At 35.9% G+C, this 25,358-nt stretch overlaps 1 protein-coding gene across 4 annotated transcripts in view; it reads left to right on the plus strand.

Moving 5' to 3' along the window:
* Positions 1-25,358, plus strand: part of LOC118524501 (uncharacterized) — a 108,261-nt gene that overhangs the window by 71,699 nt on the left and 11,204 nt on the right. For 3 of the 4 annotated variants that reach the window (XM_078054845.1, XM_078054846.1, XM_078054848.1), the window contains one exon: positions 17,262-17,414. The gene's annotated coding sequence lies outside the window, so the exon portion shown is untranslated. Of the gene's footprint in view, positions 1-5,826; positions 6,865-17,261; positions 17,415-25,358 lie in introns of those variants that run through there. The other variant, XM_078054847.1, reaches the window with a different exon arrangement.

Raw genomic sequence — 25,358 nt, forward strand, 5'->3', positions numbered from 1 at the left:
TAGTGTCTCAATGATTCAGAATAATCATTATGCACATTGATTAATATATAGTATTGTAACAATGCTTCTCTCAAGAACCACTGGGGGATGTATGAGAGCCAGTTGGGACCAGGGTGAGGTGAGAGGCACCCAGAACATAACATTTAAGGAGGTACTCCATCCATCATGAAGTGAGTTAAAAGTGACTATTTCCTTAAATGTTTCATCTTAGGTGCCTCATTTGCCCTACTCCCAGCCCTGATGAGTGATATATTTATCCCCATACAAAAATGACTCCATATTATTCACTTTGGTATTTTTGTCACCTGTCACTTATTGAAAAACAACAACATGTTTTTTTGTAGAGCCCTCATTATAATCATTCTCACTTCCCCACACATTCAAGCTTTTCTAATCTTTTGTTTGCCATAATCATAGTGTCGTGATAGCTCTTTAGCCCCACCCCACCGGCAATCTAGGGCAATCTTGGCTTTAAATATGCCTTCCAACTGTTCCATTGCCATATAACACCATGAATGTCAATGTAACACTCATATGTGCATAAGAATCCAAACCAATTTGAGACTTTCAGAAAAGGGTCATTTTGAAACAAACACTGAGTTATGTGACAACATATTGGGATAAACATATTTCCTATTAGAGCATGTATCCTGATTTTTAGATTTGAAAATATGGTGGTCATAGCCATAATCTAAGGAGAACTCAAGATTTAAAGGGGGAAGCAGACGACTACAATAATAAAAGTATATAGTATATTTTCAATAAAGCTGTAAGACAACACAGCTTTTGTGTGAATCCGTGAGGGTGATTGTAGTTCTAGCCTGTGCAAACATAGATCATGACCTTTGTGACAGATTCTAAACTTATTTCTAGGCTCCATGTAGCCATTGAGGGTCTAACTCTGAGTGTGAGAGGTGATTCCCAGACAAGGTGATGCGATGGTGATATAGCAGCAGAACATCATTAACCTGGAGGGAAAGCCAAATCTCAGGTCATTTTCCTGGCTCTTTTCCAATTTGCTAGAGTACCTTGAACAAATCACTTACTTGCTCAGACACATAGTTTTCAGATCTGTAATTGGACTAGCCAATTTTGAAATCCCCTTTCAGTTGTAATATTTTCTACTTTCTATTCTATTATGTCAAAATAAATTAACTACTGTAATATAAAACTTGGAAAAATTCTGTTTCAGGGAGTGCTTGAAGTAATCTGCATACATCAGACAGTGAAACCATTGATTTTAAGAGTTTTCTTTGTGAGGCCCACTTGATATTCATCACTAGAACAAAATGTTGTGCCTGTGTGACCTGTGATTATAGCTCTGAGTCATTCCAGTGGTCTGGCAGTTTTAGTTTTTGCTGTGTCTACACATCGTCTGTTCAATTTTATGAAAATTGAATTTTAAAAAGGTAACCAATGGGTTATTTATCTCTGAAACACTAATCAGTGAGCTAGCTCAATCTGAGGACAGAATTAAAATGCCCATGGGTTTTGGTATTATAGAGGACTAATCTTTGTATAATAAATAAATATAGAGATCTGGTTTGGTTAAATATGCTTGCTTGCTTTTCTATCTTCCAGTCTATCGAGGTAATCATTCTTTTAGGGCATATGTTATTGGTTCAATTCTATCCGCACCCCCGAACCTCCTGAAAAAGATAGGTTGGTATCCTAACTCCTAGTATCTCAGAACATGACATGATACGGCGATAGAGTCTTTACAAAGGTAATCAAATTGAAATGAAGTTTTTAGGGTGGCCCCTAATCCTATATGATTAATGTCCTTATAAAAAAAAAAGGACATTTGAACACAGATATGCACACAGGGAGCATACCATGTGAAGATGAAGGTAGAGATCTAGATTGGTTTAGATCTCGATCGAGATGCTTCTCTGAGCTGAGGAATGACAAAGATTGCCAGCAAACCACCAGAAGTTAGGTGAGAAGCATGGAACAGATTTTTTCTGCCAGCTCTCAGGAGGAAATGATACTGCTAACACCTTGATCTTGGACTTCCAGCCTCCAGAACTATGAGACAATAAATTTCAGTTGTTTAAGCCACCCAGTTTGTGGTATTTTATTACAGAAGCCCTAGGAAACTAATACAGGTATTGTGTTAGTATTGTGTATTAGAACAGTGTTTAGATAAAAATCCCTTATTAATTTCAATGCTAGTTTTGAACACACAATCACATTCACACACATTGAAAAATTATACATATTTTTTTAGCTATCATAGTGAAACAAAAAATGTGCCTTGAAGGGGGCTACATGGAATTTGTACTTTATACACACGCTTACCAGTGGCTTAGAAACCCAATTGCTTTCTGAACCTCATTTTATTAGCTGGATGGTTACTATTAGAATAATTTTCAGAATCCTCTGGCTACTCAAAAGAAGAAAGCAAATTCATAATTTAGTCTAGAGCATTTATGAACTATTCATAGGCAAATATTTTCTGTAATAAAGAATGTCCTCACCCTTCATTAAAAAAACAAACTATAGTGTCATGCCGTCAATGAGTTTATGGGATATGAGAGAATTCATATTTTTTATTTCTTTATGAAATATTGTTGATAAACTGTCCTTAAAAATTGTTACTTTCTTCTGTATAATCTCGTAAAAAAGAAAATTTCATAACCTTCCTTGTTTCCTCTTCCAGCATTTCAGAATCCCCTAAAGGAAGATAATTCTTCCTAATATCTAAGTAAAATCCCCTTTTTTTAGGATTTGTGCTTGAACTTTTTTACATTTAGTGTGAAACAAAGACCTGATTACTGCAACTATCACGTATTATATGCTTTCACATAGAGGTAATGAATGTAGAGATCAAAGATATAATATTTTTAGTCACTTCTATTTGCTTTGCCAGTTTTAAAGTAAGATTATATACTTACAGAAATGTTGTTTTCTTTTCTGGCTCACTAAGCTACATTTTTTTTTTTTCCTTTTTGATATAGAGGGAATAGAAGTAGGGCAATTTAAACATATCTTTTGAGCCAAGAAAGCTAGCAAGAAATAATCACAATTTCAAGGAAAAATAAGAAATGGTGACGGTGTTTAAGTAGATTACATTGTGTTTGGATTTTGTTAATTACTGCTACCAGTCCACAAGCTGTTGCAAAGGTCCCCTGGAGATTATTTCCAATCTATTTATGGAATCTTCAGAGAAGCTATGAGAATGTCTTTTTATGACATTCTCTTTAGATTTTCATTTTCAATAGCTCACAATTAGTTGTCTGGAATGAGGATGTAGATTAGGCTAAATATACAGAGGTCATAATTTTCTGACCCACTTCCTTCTTCATGTCCAAATACATTTGGAAAGAATTCTTTCCAGATTCTGTTTGTCTGTTGTATTAACTCACAATGACATCTTTTCAACTGCCTTGGCTTTAAGTGTCCTGTATCTTTAAACTAGCAATTTCCTATTTGAAGGGATCCATGACCATGCCTACAAGAATGTGGGTGGATTGGAAAAGCTACTCCACGATAGCAACTTGTGGGGAAAGCTTAGACCTGAAATGAGCAGCTAGAATAAAGATGGGAGAAAATGAATGCCGAGAAAGGAGGTGGATTGAACACAGAAGCTGGATGTAGCCATCTTGGAGAATGAACTCATTTAGGCAGATTTCTTTCTTCAAGTTCCAGTAGAAGTTTTTGTCTCCTTCATTAGAAAATCATACTTGATAATTCCATTTATTTATAGTTCTTCTGGAAGTAAAAAAGAAATATTTTGATTTTATTCATCAGCTTCCACAAAGTAAAATTTTATACCTTCCTCTTTGACACCATATGTTCATTTGAGAAGTACAGGGCTTCCTTAATTCTCTAAAATGGGCTTTGTGTATGCCAGAGGGCAGCATGTGACACTCTCCCATCTGGCATGCAAGTTGCCACTTGGCTGCCACCTGTGCTGCTACCCAGGACCCTTGTCACTCCTCCCCCATCCAGTGCTGTTGATTCTAAGTCTCCACAGCCCCTTACTGGCTACTGTCTCTTCTGCTGTGGCAGATGTTGGGGTGGGAAACATTTTGAAGGCCAAGCATTTGCTATCACTGGCCTGGCATAGACTCAAATCTTCCTCTACTGGAAAAATATAAGAACATGAACTATGTTTGCTTCTAAGTATATGATGACTCCTCTCTTTTCTCCCTAACCCAATGTGCTCCACACTAGTAAGCCGTACTTTAATTCGGCTCCTTGCTCTAACTTGGAGTGTATCTGATTGGATTTATATTCCACCCTGTGCTTGTCATCCCGAGACTTCACCAAAGAGATCTTTTGTGAGGCCTCCTTTGGGTGAGGAGGAGTATTGATTCATGCTATCTCTAATCAGTTGAGCTTAGGTCCCTTTTTGAAGTACTCCTGGTTTTTGGACATGCACATCCCAGATCATTCAGTTTCTGCAGTCTGAATTCGATCACCTAGCTGGTGAAAGTGCCACAGAAGCCATCAGAAGAACAGTTGGAGTTGTGAATGAATTTGATCACCTTGATGATAAAAGAACAACTTTAGGATCATAAACTCATTATTTTTGGAACTGGATGTAATCTTAGAAGCATTAATTTAACTTATTTTACAAATGACAGAACCAAACTCTCCTGTGGCTTGGTTAAACATTATTTACACATTGCTACTATTCTTACTGATGCTCTATAAAAATACATGTCATGAAATTTATTGTTATAAGTACCTGGGATTTATGCTCATTGTTTATGCACATACCCTTTAATTGAACCTGGAAAATCTTAGGAAAAAAGTATTTCATTGGAATGAAGCCATATGAGTGCTAAGATTCCCGCCTTGGCATGGGGTTGGGACATTTTACACACTGAGAAAATGTTATTCTTCCACTACTTGAAAGTCTATGGAAATATCTTTAGAAAAAAAAAAAAGCAGTATTCAAATCCATAACTATTCACTAATTCAACATGTATTTATTGACTATTTATTGGAAAATGTCAGGCACTAGACTAGGTCCTGCAGATACAAGGGGGAACAAAACAAATAAGATTCCAGATGCTAAAAATGAGTGGCTTCCATCTTTATTTAATAGGCCAGTGGATATGGTCTTATAACATAAGCTTAGTTTTTGTTTTTTGTTTCAATTTCTTTAATGTCACCATCATTATAAAGTGTTTGTTAGGTACTCAAGTGTATTAGAATGCATTTGGCTGTGAATGAAAGAAAAGTCAATTATATTCAAACTGACTTAAATAATAAAGGGACTTTATTGGCTCAGTAACTTAAAAGTCCAGCTGGAAGGTGGGCTTCCAGCATGGTTTAATCAGGGCTCTGGGTCAATTGCTCTGTGACTATTCCAGCTCTGTCCAATTCCATGCATGTATCGTGTTAGTCCCTGGCAGGCTTCTGTCATGGTTGCAAGATAAATACCAGAGAAAACAGTGTTTGATGTTCTCTTACTCATATATAGGGGAGAAAAAGTATTTTTATCTTAGGATTTCAAACAAGATCTTAAGATTACTCTTACTGAAATTGATGAGATCATATGTATATACCTGAACCAATTTTTGTGGCCTGAATAATGAAATGTGACATTTCATTTAAACTATTCCAGGGCCTAAGATTAGAATTGGAGGTGAAATCAGTTTACCTCAAAGTAATTTAGTTGGAGGGAGAATAGCAGATACGTGAACCAAATCTGAATGCTGTTAAAAAGTGGGAGGTAGATAATTGATACCAGGTAGAAAATCATCAAATATTTACTAGATTAATTTTGGGGCATCACATCAGTTTCTATGACCTTGCTGGTCAGTATTCATGGACACTTAATTAATAAGTTCAAATGAATTTACATTAAAGGCAATGATACCAGTGTTATGGAACTTGGACTGGATCGCCTGACAGAAGAACCAAGCAGCACTAGGAGATCTTGGAGGATGGGAAGTTTATTTAACTCCAGCAGGCTCAGAGGAGAGTGATCTCCAAAGGTCTGAACCCCAAGCACAAACAAAAGGGGGTAATTTATACACTTCTACTTCCACATACTGGGCACTCTTGGCACGTGTGAAGTGGGGCAGGGAGAGGAACCTGGATTGGTGCCCGCGGAAAACAGAGAGAAGAACCCAGAAGAGCCCCAGGGCAGGGGCTGGGACTCCCTTGCTGGCTCGGTCAGCCATCTTAGGACACAGATTTTTCCTTATCACAAGCACTAAAGAAAAGATAAACAGATTAAATATTCAACTTAATAAGAAAAACTACAATAAAACAAACCAAAGAAAATGTACTAAGGAAATGGATAAAGACAAAAGCAGAAATTAATTGGTGAGAAAACAGAATGAAAAATATACCTTTGTGGCCATGGCAGACTATTCACTTTTAAACCAATTCTACACACTGGAAAAACTTAAATAAGCTAAATATCAACAACAAAATCTTTTTGAAGACATTGAAAATCTACCAAAGTAGCAAGGACTTGAGGACCAGGATCCTGGAGAAAAGAAGAGCACAGAGAGATGAACCACATTTTTGGCACCACTTTTCATCTTAAGGCATTTGCTAATTAGAAGCATGGGTGAATTCTGAGAGGCTAGAAGTTTTGCAGGAAGTAGTATATGAGAGGCTGAGAAGCTGAGCAGAGTTTGGGGTGGTCTGATGAGGCTGGTGACCCCAGCTAGAGTTGAGAGCCCACTAAAGAAGAGTTGCCATGGGAAATACTTCAGACTTTCAAATGGAACTCCCAAAAGGTTACACCCTAGGAGTATGGGTTAACTGGTCAGCTGTCACAAGGAAAAAAGATCCCAGTTTTGAGTCAGTTCAATCAACTTTAATCAACTGGATTAAAGTGATATACCTTTGCCTTATTTCACTGCCAGAAGCAGAAATAAATCCTCTCTGGAAAAAGACAACATTGTCCAGAGCTTCAAATTATTTTTCATATACAATGTCCAGCATTACATTAAAAAAAAAAAAAAATAGTTGGTCATATTGGTCAAAACCCAAGAGAAAAAAATTAAACAGACAATAAAATCAGACCCACAGTTGATCCAGATTTTGAAATGATCAGGCATGGATATTAAAATATCTGTGATTCATTTATTAAGAGAAAAAATGGAGAATTTAAGCAGGAAACTGAAAAAATATAGCTAAATTAAAAAGAAATTTGAGAACTGAAAAAAATGTGGTAACTGCAAGTAAGAACAGAATAGATAGGTTTCATTAAAACAGAATTAGAGAACTGGAAAATAGGAAAGAAGTCATCCAAGTGTCTTGACCAAAGTATCAAGAGACAAAAAGATGGAAAATACATAAACGAAACAAATGGTAGTAGTAAAAAATCCAAAAGCAGTTTTTTTTTTAACCAAACAAAATAAACAACAACAAAGTGACAAAACTTTAGCTAATCTAATCAACGGGGGATCAAAGCTAAAATAAGAACCTGAAATTGAAATAACTATATATAAAGGAGATCAAAATTATAAAAATAAATCTATACTTGTAAACTCAATATTTGTTGAAATGGACAATTTCTAGAAAAATTTAAAATAATGACATTGACTTAAAATAGAAAACTAAAGAGTCCAATAATTATGAGGGAAAAAAAAGAACCCACCAGAAGTTGTTGATAAATTATCTCCAAAGAAGCATGGCTTAGATGCTTTCATGATGAAATTCTGTAAACTTTCAAGGAACAGAGTTTCACAATATATATAAAATTGTTTAAGATCAGAGGAAAAAAGATGTCTAATTAATTTTCCAACTTACTTTCACTATTTATGATGATACAGTGATATGAACATCTGTCCCCAGATGGCATAGAAATCTACAAAAGGATCTTATTTATAAATAGAGATACCAAAAGTTTTGTGACTCATATCTGGTGGTTTATTGAAACAAAAGGGAAGTGTATTTTAGCAATACAAGAATGGTTTAATATTAGGAATAGTATATTTTTATCACATCTTTGGATAAAAGAAGAAAAATTATAGTGTCTATTTGGCAGTTAGCAATTTTTTTTTTAATTGGCTCACACCATCATTGATTCTAAAATAGGAGTAATCCATACCACCCCTCTTACCTTAGGAAAGAAGAAAGTGATGGGATTGATCAGAATCTCACGTATGTGAGAGTATAGTCTAATTTGAAAAAAAACCCATGATTGATTCTTCTATGACCTCCCATAGAGTATTTTCCTTACTTCTCCCTAAGTTTTCCCTATTGAGATCACTGAAATAGAAAGTTCCAAATTTGTTTTCTAAAGTTAAACATTCATGTTTAATTTTAAAACAAAGAGAAACAGCAACCTACGCAAAGTCTTACAAAAACAGTAGAATAGTTCTATAACTTGGTAAATAATATCAATCAAGCTAATGGCCAAGAAATATACAATGTCACTATTATTATTTACTATTCAACATTATTCTGGACATACTGATCTGTACCATAAGGCAAGAAAAAAAGTTACTATAAGTATTGGAAATTATCACTATTTGTAGATAAAATAACAGTCTAATTAAAAATAACAATAAAATCAACTACCATTCTGTTGAAAATTAGGGTAGAGTTAAGTGGCTGGGAGCAAAATAAATATATTTTTAAATAAATTTTCTTATATACCGGTTATAACCAGTTGAAATATAAAATAGTGTGACAAACTGTCCCAGTTTGCCTACAATTTTCCCAAAGTTCTATGTCTTTCGAGACCTCGCAATCTAGGTAAAGTGGTCTCCATAAAAAGGGAAAAATTCACAATCATAACAAACGTAGCAAGAACATTGATTAAAGCTCTGCAGGAACCTTATGCGGAAAGCCAGGAGACTTAACCGAGCACTGTAAATAAAATTTTAAAGTAATGGAGTGTTCTATGAGTTCTATTAATAGCATGACATTGGATGGGAAAAATTCAGCATAGCAAATGTATAAATGTTCCTGTATTGATTCATAATTTGAATGTAATTCTAATAAAAACCCAAATGGATTTTTCTTTTAATTCAGCAAAATTATTCAAAAGTTTATACGAACGAAACAACTTATAGAACAGAACAATGAAAGGAAGAGGATTTGGGTTGTGAGATATGAAAATATATTAGAAAGTGAAAATAATTCTGATTGTGATAATATATGTTTAAAAAACTAGACAGGAAATTCTAAGGAACAGAAATTCTGCAGTGTAGGAAACTAAGAAACAGGCCCAGATATATGTGAATGCTTAGTATAAAAATAAGACAGCATTTCAATTCAGGAGGAAAATAGATTAGTCAAAAATGGTGCTGGACTAATTGGTTACAAATTGAAATATAATACAGTTAAATTCCTACCTTAAAAGAAGCTATAAAATCAATAGCAGTTAAATTAATTAAATGTAAACAAACAACCATCCCTCTTCCTCCCAAAAAGAGAACTTGAAGAAAGTAGATCTAAATAGAATAGAATCATCTTTCAAAGTGATGAAGCATAGAAAGATCTCAATGATAGCATTGAGATTATTTGCATACATAAAAATTAAGAATATCTGCAGATCCCTAATAAACACCATAAGCTAAATCTAAATGCATATGGCCAATTAGGTATCATTAGTCAAATTAACTATGACAGTTTTTATTTTCTGAATTTGTAAATAGCATTTATAATATTCTATAAGCCAACTAAATACATCCCAATAAAATAAAGACAAAGAACATAAACTGGAAATTCACAAAAGAACAACAAATGACCAATACACTTAGGGACACATGTTCAATGTCCTTAGCAATCAAGGGAGTGGGAAATAAAGCACTGATAAGATTATATAGGTTCCATGTCTTTGATTAGGTTTGACTGTTGTGCCTAATACAGTGACAGAACTAAACTGCTTTTATTGTATTTAATGTGAACGTTTAATTGATAAAAGAGTATTTTAAAATGTGGCAAGTTGGTGCTGTTTGCTATCATTTTGGTTTCAGCAGTGTATCTTGTATGCATATAATAGTTCATAAAATTATTTGAATATCTTATCATATTTTGCTTTATTTTACAAAAATGAGTGGAAATGGAAAAATAAGCATTATTTATGTTATTGATAAAAGATATATAGCTCATACTGAGGCCATAGAGACAAAGATGGAAATCATTTAGCACTTTGAAAGCATTCAGTATCTAGTCTTAATTAGTTGTTTGTTAGACTTAAGTCAGGCTGTTCAATTCAGTGTACCCCTGTGAAGGGCATTATAAAAAGAATATATACCATTGAGAGAAGTGTTGGAAAAAGCAAAGGACAATAAGGCATTTTATATTTTTTGTCTACTTTGCAACCTGTAATGATGTGTTGCTTAATTATTCAATTTTTGTACATTTGAATTTTGTATTGGTTGGCAGAAATGAATCATGTGGGAAAGTAATGCAGAGGATACATTTCAACTCATCACATGGGTAGATATGAAATAATTTATTTTAATGAAGTTTCAGGCAAAAAAGCCATTTAACAGATTGTTGGTGGCAGTATAAAATTGATAAAGTCTTCTTGGAGGGCAACATGGCTGGATGTATCAGTTTTAAAAAATATTAAGTCCCTATGCCTTACTAATTCCATTTCTAGGTATTAATGTCAAGGAAATAACTGTGGTGTATAAAATGTTTTATGTACCAGGATATCCTTTTCACTGAAGCACTATTATGATAGTAAAAAACTGGAAACCACCTAAATATCAACGACAGGAGATTGATTAAGTAGATTATGGTGTAGCCAAGATTGGATATTATGCCTTAAAATAATATTTTAATGGCATGAAAAATAATGGTTATGTACTGATTAATAGATCAAGTCATAATTTTGTAAACACATGCAAATTTAAATTATACATGACATAAAGACAGAAAAGATATAAAACAAAATCATAACAGGGATTATTTCTTTAAATAGTATAGTTGCAGGTGATTTTCATTTTTTCCTTTGGGTGTTTGTATAATTCCACACTTCCAAAATTTCCACAATAAACACGCCCTGTGTCTATCTTTGTCTTTTAACATCAAAATCTTTGTGGTTGCTACCTTGAACTTGGACCTTGGTCTTCAAATTCTGTAAACTTGTCACTCTACCATGTTACCTCAAAATCATTTGGTAGATTAGTTGATGTAAAAGCAACTTATTCCATTGAAACTATTTTTCTTTTCTGCAACTCTTGGCAATGAAGATTTAACTACCGGGCTCTCCCAGAACGGGTTTGGTGCTAAACAGTCCACCCAGTTAATAAAATTAAGAATTCAATGTCTTTCTGTCTCTCACGTTCCAAGGCCTAGTCTTTGCTCTGGCTGGTACTGCACCAGTGAGCTGTTAACCCTTAAGTGTATGGCTTTGATTCTGGCAAAATACTTACAGCTATGGGAAGAATGTTTCAACATGATTATTAGCCATCGACATACAAAATTTTCATAAAGATTCAAAGGACAGATCTGGAGTATGTTTATGTGTGGGTTGGTTTGGAGGATGGAGTAGGAGGGGAAGAATTTGAGGGGAGATACTGAAGAGAGAGTTTGGGGCACCAATAAAACTTTGCAGCCTCGTGTTTTGTCTGATAGCCCTAAATAGCAGAGCTCTTTGGAATTTCTTTATACCTGTGATAATAGGAAAGTAAAAAGAAAAGTATATCATTGTTTTCTGACTTAGATTCTTATCCACAATGGAGAACGTGATAGCTCGTTTGCAAATCATTTATTCTCAACTAAAGGAGCCCCCATTGTTAATGGCTTCCAGAGCTGCAACGGAATACTCTGGGATTTTACTCAAAGCCACTTGCCCTGCTGAGAGAGAAACATAAATTTAGCTTGTACCTCAAGGCACATGTTCTAAGAAATACTGCTTTGGTGAATTTTAAAAAGCTCTTACCACTTCTTTTTATCCTGGGTCCTTCATGGTGGAATTCAGAACAGGCTAGCGCTTCGCTCCATTTCATGCCAGATACATTACTGAAAGTTAAAATGCTCCTAAAGGCAAAATGACGAGGGTACTCACCACAGCCAAATTCTCCCAACTTGGTCAGCAAAGAAAAAAAAAATAGCAAGATATTTTTACAGCTGAATAGTCTAGATTTGCCCTGGTCAGCTTCAGGTGGGAGTGTGTGATCTCAGTTAGGACTTCTTATGACTATTAAGAACTAAGGAAACCAAGTAATCATGAGACATTATTTAATTCGTGACCATCTTGAATTTTTTCTTTGTAATCTGCACTGTGTCACGTGACAATTTAATTTTAAGGATTTAACATTCTACCAGACTCAATTTTCTTTAAACACTTATTTTTATACTCATGACAAGCAATGAAGTAGATCCAGTTAGTTGGGGAAAATTAAAATATTTGTGTGATTATGTGTTTTGTTTTTCTCTTGGGTTGGTGATATAACATTTCTAGAGTCCTTTAAGATTACATCACCTAAGAAGAAACAATAATATGTTCTAGTCTCCATTTTCTTACTACCTACAGGCTACTCTATCCACCAGTCGGACTTCTTCTCCTAATACTGTGGGCAATTGCTCCCTAGTCATCTGTGTCACTAGAGCTAAGCTAATAACTGCAAGGTGAAGAGCATTTGTCATATTTACTATAAAAGTATGTGTCCTTTGTTTCCAATTCATTTTTCCTTAACCATTAGAGGTTCCATGTCTGTTTCAAGTTCAAAATGACATTGTATATTCATATACCAGTATTTAAGCCTTAAGGTTACAAATAACTTTTTTCCCAGTCACTTCAAATATTTTATTAATAATACGGCCAAGCTTCGTAACACACTCCTATGCTTTCTATAACATAAATACATGTATATTTACATAAATGGTAGGGGTAGGAGATTGGGGACTGAGTGGATTTCAACCCTAAAAGAACTAGTAGGAGAGATTTTAAATTGGTGGTGTGCAAAAATTATTTCCCCCTCTTGTTCTCTCACTTTCTTCTACCTTCTATATATAATATACATACATGCACACACATATATGTACATGTCCATTCCCTCATTGTGCCTTACATTATGTATGTCTGATAAAATGCAAAAAAGAGAAATAATGCTGGGAAACTGCAGGGTCAAGGACTAGAACTGCAAACTATCCCTTTTTTTCTCATCAGAGATTGTCAACCTCTTTTCTTCTAAGGCAAATAAATACCATTTTGGTTTTCCTTAAACAAAGTAAAAATGAGTGGTTATCTATAATTCTTTTCATATTAGACTCATAGTTCTTCCCTCCTTGGCCTTATCTGGTTTTAACTGCTCTTTAGAATGAACATTGCATATTTTCTTAGTCCACAAATACAGACAAAGCTCCTACTCTTCTGACTTGCCCAAGAGCAATTCGGTCTGCATCTCAGAGCGGTGCTGTAATATATTTGTATGAATAAGAGCATCCTTGGGTGAGTCACTCCGCCTCCCACAGACCCCTGTGCAAACACATGTAGTTTCAGAGAACTGGTCAAAGAAGAGAGGCCAAATCTTGCCTTGTCTGAGCTCACTGTGAACCCTGCAAACAACATCAGTGCCTGGGGTTATTTTAAACTTCAGCATTTTAGCGTCTGACTATTCTTTTTCACTACTATGAGTAATTTAATGAGGGTCAGTTTTAACAGACTAGGATATTAAAGAGCCTTTTGTATTTATGAATGAATTATTTAGAATATACTCTATCTTTAAAGCAAGCAATTATCTTTTTTCTAATTTCCAAAGACAGAGATTTTAATGTACATTTTAAGTTTTTGTACTCTATAAAGTACCATTTTGGAAACACGTACTTATTTCCAAAAGGAAAAAAATAATAAGCAAAGCAAAAAGTGTTATTTCTAAACTTATTTTTTATTCACCTGTTTGTTAAGAATTCCTTCCGCAGAGTATTTGTACCCTCTATGAATACAGTATTAAACCCAACTTTAAGTTGTAGGGTGGCCCTAAAATATATATTTGGTTTAAGGGGCTATTAACACTTATTTCTACCAGTAACTAAATTTTTTCATTAAAAAATATATATCATTGTACTTTTTCATCACTACAAATTGGAACTGTAAGGTTTTCCTCTATTAACTTAAAGATAATCATTTTTGAGTTTCTGTTATATTCAAGACATTGCGTTATTCATTTAGGTTTCAAAACGCAAGTACAACTATCCATGTAGTGGCATTATTAAATAAATAAGGTTCTAGCTCTTAAAGAGCTGATGTTTTAGTTTGGTACCGTAAGAGTCCAGAAAAGTAAGAGCCAACTGTGTTTGGCTCTGAAAAATGGAAAGAATTGGAGTAAAAAGAGGAAAGGGATTTCAGGAAGGGGTAATAGAGTGAGCAAAAAGTATGGAGACAAGAAATAGGAAGAGAGGTGTTATGGTGTGAATGTTTATATTCCCCCCCAAATTCATATGTTGAAGCCCTAACTCCCAATGTGGTGGTGTTAGGAGGTGGGACTTTGGGAGGTAATTAGGTTTAGATTAGGTCATGAAAATGGAGCTTCATGATGGGATTAGTGCCCTTAGAAAAAGAGAAAGAGGCGCCAGAGCTTCCTCTCTCTGCCATGGAGGACACAACAAGAATGCAGCTGTCTGTAAGCCAGGAAGAGCGCCTTCACGAAAAATTAAATGTGTCTACACATTTTGGACTTCCCAGCCTCCAGAACTGTGAGAAATAAATATCCATTATTTAAGCCACCCAGTCTATGGTATTTTGTGATAGCAGTCCAAGATGACTAAAACAAGAAGGAAGAAATAAATTCGACTTAAGTGGATAGTTTAAGGATTGTATTACTTGTCTATTGCTGTATAACAATATTAGCACAAACATAGTAGGTTAAGAAAACACACATTTATTGTCTCACAGTTTCTGACATCCAAATTTGGGGCACAGTTTAGCTAATATCTCTTCTTGATTGTCTCACAAGGCTGCAATCACTGTTGGCTGAGTCTGGGAACTCACCGGATGTTTGACAGGGGGAAGATCCAATTCTAAGATCAAGTGATTATTGGCAGTGGTTATTTCATTCCTTGTGGGCTGTCAGATTCCATTTCTTTGTTGGATGTTGGTCATCCTTCAACTCCTTGCCATGTGGAGCTTCTAAACATGGCTGCCTGCTTCCTTAAACCAGACCTGAAGGGATAGTCTCCTAGTATGAAGGGCGTTACATTTTTATGGAACATAACCACAAACATGTAATCACAAGCATCCCATCACCTTTGTTGTATTCTATTGGTAAAACACAAGCCATAGAGTCCACCTACACTCAAGTGTAGGGCTGCTACACAAGAGGGGCACTCAAGGGCCTGTCCACCACAATGACCAAACAGAAAAATGCCAAGAAATAAATAAGGGCCATTTTTCAAAGGGGGAATGGGTAAATGTAAATGATAATCTTCATTTTGAGTGGAAAAGCATTTCTTATCTCTTAATGATTTCCAACTTGAACTGATCACTGAGATATACAGGTAAGTGACAGTACCCTGAATTTATGAACAGATACTGTCTAACTCTATGTAGGCAATTTGACAAGCAGTGCTTCAGTATTTCAGGCCCTCCCTGTTAGGTCGTGTGCCCTGCAGCCCTGGGATGTTGGGCTATATGGAGAGGAAATGTTGTGAAGTGTTCAGAGACAATCTGATGATGAGGGGAGAAAGACCATTTGGGAAAGGATTCACTACACATGCATCTGAGCAGAGTGCGATGGACATGAGGGCCATATCTGGGGAGAGAATAAAGAACATATTACAGAAATCAAAGCAGGAAAGTGGTGGAGCCAGCAGTTAAAACCAAGCAGTTTAACCCCAGAGCCTGCACTCTTAATCACGTAGGGCCTCCAAAGTACCCAGGTTCTCAGAGAGAGGGGGACCTTGGAGGTCATTCAGTCCCACCTCACTGACATTCAGATGAGAATGCTGAGGGGCCCACCTCACTGACATTCAGATGAGAATGCTGAGGGGTTAAGTGTCAGCCCCAAATCATGAAGAGGGAGTTGTCTGTCATAGCCAGTACCAAAAGTTAAAATAAAACAAAACCCAAAGCACTGCTTTAAAACTTCCTTGGATTCTTATTTTAGAGAAGGAGGGTCCTCAGAATAGCACTGATTATATCTTATGGTTTCTAAAGAAGAGGCATCCCACATAGTTGAAAGGAACTGGGTATCTGAAGAACGTCCTCAGACCTCTTCTGCTTGGGAGATTAGGATATAAAGTAATGTAAGATATGAAGTAATTAGGATATAAAGTAACTCTGTAAAAGCAATGTTTTAATAGTAACAGCACCATGTCTCCGGAAAGAAGGGAGATATATATATATAAAGCATATCATTTCTCAGCCTTTTTTCTTCTTCATCCTTCCACCTCTTCATTACAAATCCAATGTCAGGCTTTTGAAAGCGACATGGGATGAGGGTCAGGGGAGAAGCTTAAAAAATCTAATCAAGCATTCTTGTCCGCTAACTTCAAAGGGAAGCCAAGCATGAGGGACATTTGTGAAGATTCAGCAGGCAGGAGGCTTTGAGATATCTTATGACAGTTTGCTTGAGTAGGTAGCATTTTTAAGTGTTGGGAGCATCTAATGAAGCAAGAAGAAGCCTTGGGGAAAATAGGTCGTACCAGAATCTAATCACTAAAGAGGTTCAGGTATCTTAGTAATAATCAAATCAGGTTGATAGATTTTCTGAAAGCTCTGTGTGAAGTGCTTATTATTCAAAACAATGATCTGATTATATCTTCATTGGTTTGAACCAATTAACCACTGTCTCATTACTGTTCATTTTCACTAGATCAATAGGTTGAGAGGTTTGGTGGCAAAGACCAGATACAGAACAGGAGATGAAAGGCTTAGGGAGAACACGCATTTGAATGGCAGTGCAGGTGTTTGCTATTTAATCTTCCCATCAGTCTGAGTCAGTTCGTATTTATCCCCCTGTTGAGGCTCTAACCAATGACTCCAGCGGCCCCATGCCCTTCACATGTGCACAATCTGAGGCCCAGAAGGGTCAAGTGGCTTGGCCATAAGTCCAGATGGCTGCAAAGCCAGAACTGTGCCCAGGTCCTTAACAGTTTGTCAAGGCTCTTCATTCTCAATTCAGTTCATGCACATTGACTTTACAAATGAAGCAAAGAAGTAAAAATGAGGTGATGTCCTCTACTTGAGAAGAGGAATGAACTTCAGTGAACGATGTATGACTCCCATCCAGGCATTGATCTTTAGGCTTAACATTCTGCAACTCTTCTAAAATTAGGAGGCTGACTTGGTACTATAAGACTTAATTACTGACTACAATATATTTAGAAATCCTTAGATGAAAAGTACTGCATAACATTAAAGCATTCTTATTCCACAGTAGATGCATGGAGCCGGGTATGTTTGGATTGGATGTGCATCACCTGGTTAACTGGCAGCCAGGTTATTCTGGGAGATTGTGTCTACCTGTTGGAAAAACAAGAACAGAGAGAGGGCAGCACTGACACTCAGTCTTCTTAGACAAGCCCCCAGGGTAAGCCTGACCCAAACTTCTCCTCTCTCTAGTTATAAGTAAGCTCCTTCCTTCCTTCCTTCCTTCCTTCCTTCCTTCCTTCCTTCCTTCCTTCCTTCCTTCCTTCCCTCCTTCCTACCTTTTTTTCTTTTTTGCCTTGTATTAAATATCTTTATGTTTCAAGGTTATAATAGTGTATCTGGTCTCAATAACATGTTCATATAGATGATCTCTTTTGAGAATCTCAAAGTCTGTAAGGTGTGCAGGTGAGTATCACCATGCTCTCCGTGTGTATAAGTATAGACAATTATTAGAGATGCATGTCAGAAAATGAAATTCCTTTCCAGAACAAGGCTGCTTCCCTAACTAAGGTTCAGCCCTGAGCAGAAGTAACATTGATGTAATCCTTCCAGGGCATGCTAGGGCATCACCACCGAGTGGGAGGTTGGCAGCTCCAGGAGGATTACCGAGAATTCAGGTTATCCTGGTCATAAGTGCCAGGAAGTTATATTTCTCCCTTATTGTTTTATCACTGTGTGTTACGAGGTTTTATGGAAGAGTTGCCTCATTCCTCTGGGCCTCAGGTCCATGTCTTACCTCATCTAGGTGACTCTGTGCACTGGAGCAGAGAAAGGCACTAGGAACAACTTCCCAGGGCTGCTGTGTGTGGTTGTGCAGGCTGTATACTACACAACTCTAGGGGTACCATTCACATCAGAGATGTTATAGATGTTCACATTTATTATATTGTTCCAAAAGATTGAAGCAAAGTGTTGAAGAAGAGGTGCTTTTTCTAATATATATGAAAGCTCAAAGTAAGCAGGGCCTGAATCAGAACAAAGTTATGGAAAAAAGGTGAGAATTAAGCTAAAAAGAAGGGTTATTAGGATTCTTATTCATGGTCAATTCATTTAGAAGGCAATTAATAGGAATATAATCCAATTTATATTTGAGGACAAGAAGACAGTCAGTAAATTCTGCCATATTATATGTGTCTCATCAGCCAACACTGCGAATACCAAAATTTCAGGTGTCACACTTAGTTTTCAAAAAAAATTTAGAATTAATTAGAAAATAAGTCTACATAGCTTCAGGTATCAAGCAATTTAAGAAAAGAGGAATTCTTTCCCACTTAAATTTCACAGGTGACTGAGGGGCCTAGTTCTACATTTCCTAGGTCATTGGAGGAACTTGTCCGAAGGATATTTCCATTTTTTCCCCATTTCTGTAATCCCATTAAGAGCGACTTCTTTCATATCCAATATTTCCTCAAATTATATCATAGTGAAAAATGAATCTATTCATAAAGGTGTAATAGTTTAAAGTATTTAATTAGCTTGGATGGGATTTGATTGAACTGAACTTGACTAATAGGAGTTTGGAGTCAAAATTGAGTGTAAAATTATAAACAGTAAGCCAAGGAAAGCCCAGAGATACCAAGAATGAGAGTATCAAAGAGAGGTGAAATGATGAATTTTGCATGTTGACTTCAACAATAAGTAAATGCAGCAAAAAAGCAGCCACCAAGCATTTTTCTCCAAAATCCTATAAAATTCCTACTTTCTTTCTTTTTTTAGTTGATATATAGGTGGCATCCAATGTTACATTAGTTTCAGGTGTACAATGCAATATACAATTCTATATATTATGCTATGCTCACCACAATAAGTGTAGTTAACATCTGTCACCATAAACACTATTACAATGTTATTGACTATATTCCCTATGCTGTACTTCTCATCCCCATCACTTATTTATTTCATAACTGGAATTTTGTAACTCTCAAACCACTTCACCTATAAGTGGAAGTTTGTACCTCTTAAACCCTTTTACCTATTTTTCCCATCCTCACCAACCTCTACCCCTCTGGTAACTACCAGTTTGTTCTCTGTATGTTTCTGTTTGTTTGTTTTTTAGATTCCACATACAAGTGAAATCATATGGTATTTGTCTTTCTCTGATTTATTTTACTTAGCATAATACCTTCTAGTTCTATCCATGTTGTTCCATATGGCAAGATCTCATTATTTTTATGGTTAAGTAATATTCCATTGCATATACATACCACATCTTCTTTCTCCATTTATCTGTCAATGGACACTTGGGTTGCTTCCATATCTTGGCTACTGTAAATAATGTTGCAATAAACATAGGGGTGCATATATCTTTTTGAATTAGTGTTTTTGTTTTCTTTGGGTAAATACCCAGTAGTGGAATTACTGGATTATTACGGTATTTCTATTTTAAAATTTTTGAGGAATCTCCATACTGTTTTCCACAGTGGTTGCCCCGAATTACAGTCCCACAAACAGTGCACGAAGGCTCCTTTGTCTCCACATTCTCACTAACTTGTTATTTGTTGTCTTTTTGATACCAGCCACTCTGACAGGTGTGAGGTGATATCTCGTTGTGGTTTTGCATTGTTCCCCTGATGATTAGTGATGTTGAGCATCTTTTCCTGTGTCTGTTGGTCATCTGTATGTCTTCTTTGGAAAAATGTCTATTCAGGTCCTCTATCTGTTTTTAAAAGGGTTTTGTCAACGGGGTTGTATTTTGGGTGTTGAATTATAGAAGTTATTTATATATTTTGGATATTAACTCACTATCAAATATATCATTTGCAAATATATTCTCCAATTTGATGGGTTGCTTTTATGTTTTGTTGATGGTTTCTTTGCTGTGCAAATAAAATTCCCATTTTCTGATTATATTTCCAATTGATTCCTTACTTCATTTGCAAAGGATCACAGGTATTTCTCTAAAGACTGCAATAACTCTCATTTTTCATAACCATATTTACCAAAAAAAATGGCTTCAGTTGCTCAGTTACTCAAGATGAAACCTCTCTGTGATGTCCCTCAAGCCAAATGTACGCTTTTCCTTCTCAGGCTTGATGCTGTTCTAACACCACTGACCCTCTTCTCATCTTAGATGCTCCTCATTTCAAAGTTACTCTGCTCTTTCCATCATCTTCACACCTCTTATTTTTTGTTAATTTACATTTTCCTGGACTCTCCTAAAATCCCATCTTGTGTTCTATCTACAGGCCTGCATTTTTCACATGTCCTTCCTGAGCATCTTCATCTATGCTGACTTTTCTCCAGGTTACTTTTTGATCCCTTTCTCCATCCCTATGTTGTTGGACTCATCACTGTATTGTTTTGCTTGACTATCTAGCATTCAGTGTGCTGTCCATCCTGTATGTCTTCCCCTCAGCTGTTTCCTGAGTCCACTCTTGGCACATTTGCATCCTACAGCCACACAGCCTTGAGCTTGTTGCCTTCAGAATCCTCCTTGCCAATTTCCCTGCCTTTAGTCTCTCTTCATCTGATCAGCTGCATTCACACCAAAAATACCATTTTCTTTATTTTACATGACCTCTTTTGTAGTAGTTTCTAGTGACCTATCACATCAAATTTAAGCAGCTTGTCAAGAGATTCTGGTCCTCCTCTTGCCCTCTTCCTTCAAATCTCATTATCCTCTGCCTTGCCCAAGATAGTCCTGGTTTATGCCTGCTGCCCCCGAGCAATTGTTAATTGTGCTCTCTTACTCTCAGAAGTGTCCTGTTTGGATATTAAATTATAGTCTCAGTCTATCTATGTGGGACTTAGGTCATGACGATGCATGCCATACGAATTTACTTTGCAATCCTCTGTATTTGAGTTGCCCCTGTGCTTGTCAGTAATAATATATGCCATCTGTTCTGATTTTTTTTCTCATGCTCTCTTAATCATGACTCTCATGTCTATTAAACTGTGCTCAAGAGTGGTCATGTTGTCTTTCTCTCCTTTCGTCACCAGATTCTCTCCAGAAACCCTAGTGTACTTCATCTTCCATATAGCCCATTTCATTAAGGCTGCACCCCACACAACAATGAGGACCAGGAAGTCCTACTTTCTCTTCTTATTAATGGACCAGGGTCCATTTTTTTAACTGGGGCTATAATCACTTTCTGTGTATGACTCATTATTAAATCACTACTTGTAAGGTTCTTACAAAATTAAAAATTGTGAATAGAAATAAGTAGAAAACAAAGCAAAAAATAAGATTTTGATCTTAATCCACTTATGATTTAATGATACAAATATTCAGAAGGCATTTTTGACCCATGTCTTAATCAACTTGTAATGTTACCGGATATATTTCTGTGTGAAATGATGTGGATCTGAGCTCTTTTATTTCATATTTTCTGGAAAAGAGTCCTATACGTTTTCCGGTTAAATTGTATCCCAGCTATAAACAATTATAAAATAAAGCTGTATTTTTGCCATTTCTAATAAATACAGGAAATTGGACTTTTTTCTTTTACAAAACGTAGGATTTTAGCACCTTTAGTTTTGCACACTGGTTGAAGGTCACACATGATCTAGAAGTGCTCTCGCTTCCCTCTTGGGTTCTTGCCTTTATAAAATAGCGAGGTTGCCCAAGTATTCAGTTAGGATCATACAGATTTGTCATTAACTACAAAGTGTTTCAGCGGAATTCAGGACAAATGTTAGTCAGCATTAGGGAGGGACAGATGACTGAAATCTACAATTTCTGTCTCTTTTCTTGTTCCTAAGGGAATTCTGCTGGGCCTTATCAGTGTTGCAGGAAGAAAACAGCTGAGGATTGAGCACAAGGAACTCATTTCCTCACATCTTTAATATGCAGTAGTTGGTGAAAAGGAATGTAAACATTCTTATGGTAAAAGGAGTTCAAAAAGAAGCCCTAAATCCTTAAAATTAATAAACTAATAAACCAAAACATAAAACTGCCCAATTATTTGCATGGCTGATAAGAAGGAAAAGAATTTCAGATACTTTTTTTGAAGAAAGGAACAGTAAAACAAGTATATTAAAAGCAAAAACAACATTGAATGCTATACAATAAAAAAAAAAACAACATAGAAGGCACCAAATGAAAGTAAGCATAAGCTTCTATTGGCAGATAATGCCTTTAAGAGCGATGAGTCAAGTTGTTGACTTCCTTGACTTCCTGATCCATTGCCCAGAACTTCTGATTTTTTCCTTTTCTTTTTTTAACTTCTCTTGTACCTTTTATCTTTCCCTGTTCATCAGGGCGTTTCAGAAAGCTTTATTTTCTGACTGGTTACATGTTTTTCAGTTACTGCCACTCTTACCGAACCCTCAGTAGCTCACTTCTTCCTCTTCTTTTTAAAAATGTAATCCTTTATTTTACTAAGATGACACAACTGATGAACTGTCAATATTAAGTGCTTCAGGTTGATTTCTGGAAGTGCTGATGGGTCTACACGACCCACTCATATTTTCCCAACACTGTGCCCTGGCAACTAAGGGCTTAATTGAAGTGAGGTTTTTTTGGGGGTTAGAGGTGTAGTCTAAGGTCATGGAACAGAACAGTGGTTCTTAAATTTTGCTGCATACCTGAATCATGTAAAGAACCTTAATAAAAATCTTGATATCTAGGTCATACTACTTATCAATTAAATCCAAATTTCTGGGCAAGGGACCCAGAATCGGGTTTATTAATGTTGTTGTTTTAAACATCTGACAAACTGTTTTCCAAAGCGACTGTACCATTTCATATTTTTATCAAGAGTGTATTAGGGTTCTAGTTCCTTCACATTTTTGCCAACACTTAATATGACCACTTTTTAAATTTTTAGTCATTTCTAATAGATTCATAGTCATGTCTCATTGTGGCTTTAACTTGTACTTGCCTAATGACTAATGACGTTGAGCATATTTTCATCTGCTTATTTGCTAATCATATATATTCTTTTGTGGAGTGTCTGTTCAACTTTTTAAAACTGGGTTATTTGTCCTTTTATTATTCAGTAGTAAGGATTTTTAAGATATTATATATAAAAATCCACTCTTTGAACTAGCCTTTTCATTTTCTTAAGTGTCTTTTGAAGAGCAAAATTTGTAATTTTGATTAAGTCAATTTATTGACTTTTCCTTTTGTGGTTTTTGCTTTTGCCAAACTCAAGGTCACGAAGATTTTCCTTGAAATTTCTTCTAGACGTTGTATGGTTTTTACTCTTATATTTAGGTCTACGATCCTTTTGAATTAGTTATGAGGAAAGGGTCAAGATTTAAGTGTATTTTTCCATATGAATGTCTAATTGTTCCAGAACCCCTTGCCAAAAAGATTATCTCTTCCCCCATTGAATGATCTTGGCATCTTTGTTGAAAATAAATTGATTACAGCCATACTTTATTTTATTGCACTTTGCTTCATTGTGCTTTGCAGATATTGTGTTTTTTACAAATTGAAGTTCCATGGCATCCTGTGGCAAACAAGTCTATTTGCACCATTTTTCTAGCAACGTTTTTGCTCACTTCATGTCTCTGTCACATTTTGGTAATTCTCATAACATTTCAAATATTTTCATTACTAGTATATTTGTTATGGTGATCTGTGATCAGTGATTATGACTTGCTGAGAGTTCAGATGATGGTTAGCATCTTTTAGCAATAAAGTACTTTTAAATTATGGCATGTACATTTTTTTAGACGTAATGTTATTACACACTTAAAAAACTATAATATAGTGTAAACATAACTTTTATATGCATTGGGAAATGAAAAAAATCATTTAACGTCCTCTATTGTGATATTTGCTTTATTGTGGTGGTCTGGAACCAAACCTGCAATATCTCAGAGGTATGCCTATAGATATGTGTGGGTCTCTTTCTGGACTCTCTTCTGTTGCATTGATCTTTTGCCTCTTTTTTCTACCAGTGCCACGCTGTCTTGACTCTTGTAGCTTTACAAACTTTACAAGTCTTTAAAGATTTTATTTATTTATTTGAGAGAGAGAAAGAGAGAGTGCATGAGTGGGGTGGAGGGGCAGAGGGAGAAGGAGAAGCAAAGCAGGGAGCCCCATGCCCAGGACCCTGGGATCATGACCTGAGCCCGAAGGCAGACGCTTAACCGACTGAGCCACCAGGCGCCCCCAAGATTTACAAGTCTTAATCGGGTAGTGCTAGTTCTCTATCTTCTTTTTCAAAAAATTTTGGCTATTTTGGGTCCTTTGATTTCCATATAAATTTTAGAGAGTCAACAAGCTTGTTGAACAGATCATATCAACAACACATATATTGAAAAGACAAAGACCATTATATTAGCAGACAGACTAGGGGAAGCACATTATAAGCCAGGTTCAAAGATGACCTAGCCGTGGTTTTCAATCCTGAGTACAAATTAGAATCACCTGGGAGCTTACAAAAATTTGATCCATATGTTCATACTAACATAATTAAATAAATGAATAGTTAAACAAATGGGAGGAGTAGGGATAATGTTTCCCTCCAGATGAATTTAATAACTGTGGAAGAAACAAGGGAAATAGAAAATTGCCATTAGAACACCATAGTAAGAATTGTTGCAGGCAAGATCCATGGATATGTGCTAAAGTTAGTTTCAATGTTTGAGGGAAAAAATTGAGGAAACAGAGTGTATTTGCAGAGTCTTAAATTATTTTCCCCAGGAATTTCATTAATTAACATTGGTGAAATTAGTAACATTGCAGTGGAGAAAACCTGGCAGATACAACCTCAACCAAGTGATCAAGATTAATATCACCAGAAAAAAAGACATATTGACATGACGTACCAACTGACATTATGTTCTGAGAAGGGCACACCACTTCTGTGGTATTCTGGCAAAAATGAAAAGCTTCAATCTAATAATCAGAAAATGAAATGCTCCCAAATTGGGGAGCATTCTACAAATCAACGGGTCAATACTCTTCTAAAGTGGTAAGGTCGTGAAAGACCAGGAAAGAATGGGAAATGTCACAGATTGAAGGAGACTAAGGAGACATGACACCTAAATGCAACATAGGATCTTGGATTGGATGCTGGGACAGAAAAAGCACATTCCTGCAAAACTGGTAAAATCCAAATAACCTCTGTAGTTTAGTTAAGAGTTTTGTGCCAATGTTAATTTGCTAGTTTTGATAGTTGTAATATGGTTTTATGAGATGTTAATATTA

Source organism: Halichoerus grypus, chromosome 9, assembly GCF_964656455.1.
Source record: "Halichoerus grypus chromosome 9, mHalGry1.hap1.1, whole genome shotgun sequence".
Lineage (NCBI taxonomy): Eukaryota > Metazoa > Chordata > Mammalia > Carnivora > Phocidae > Halichoerus > Halichoerus grypus.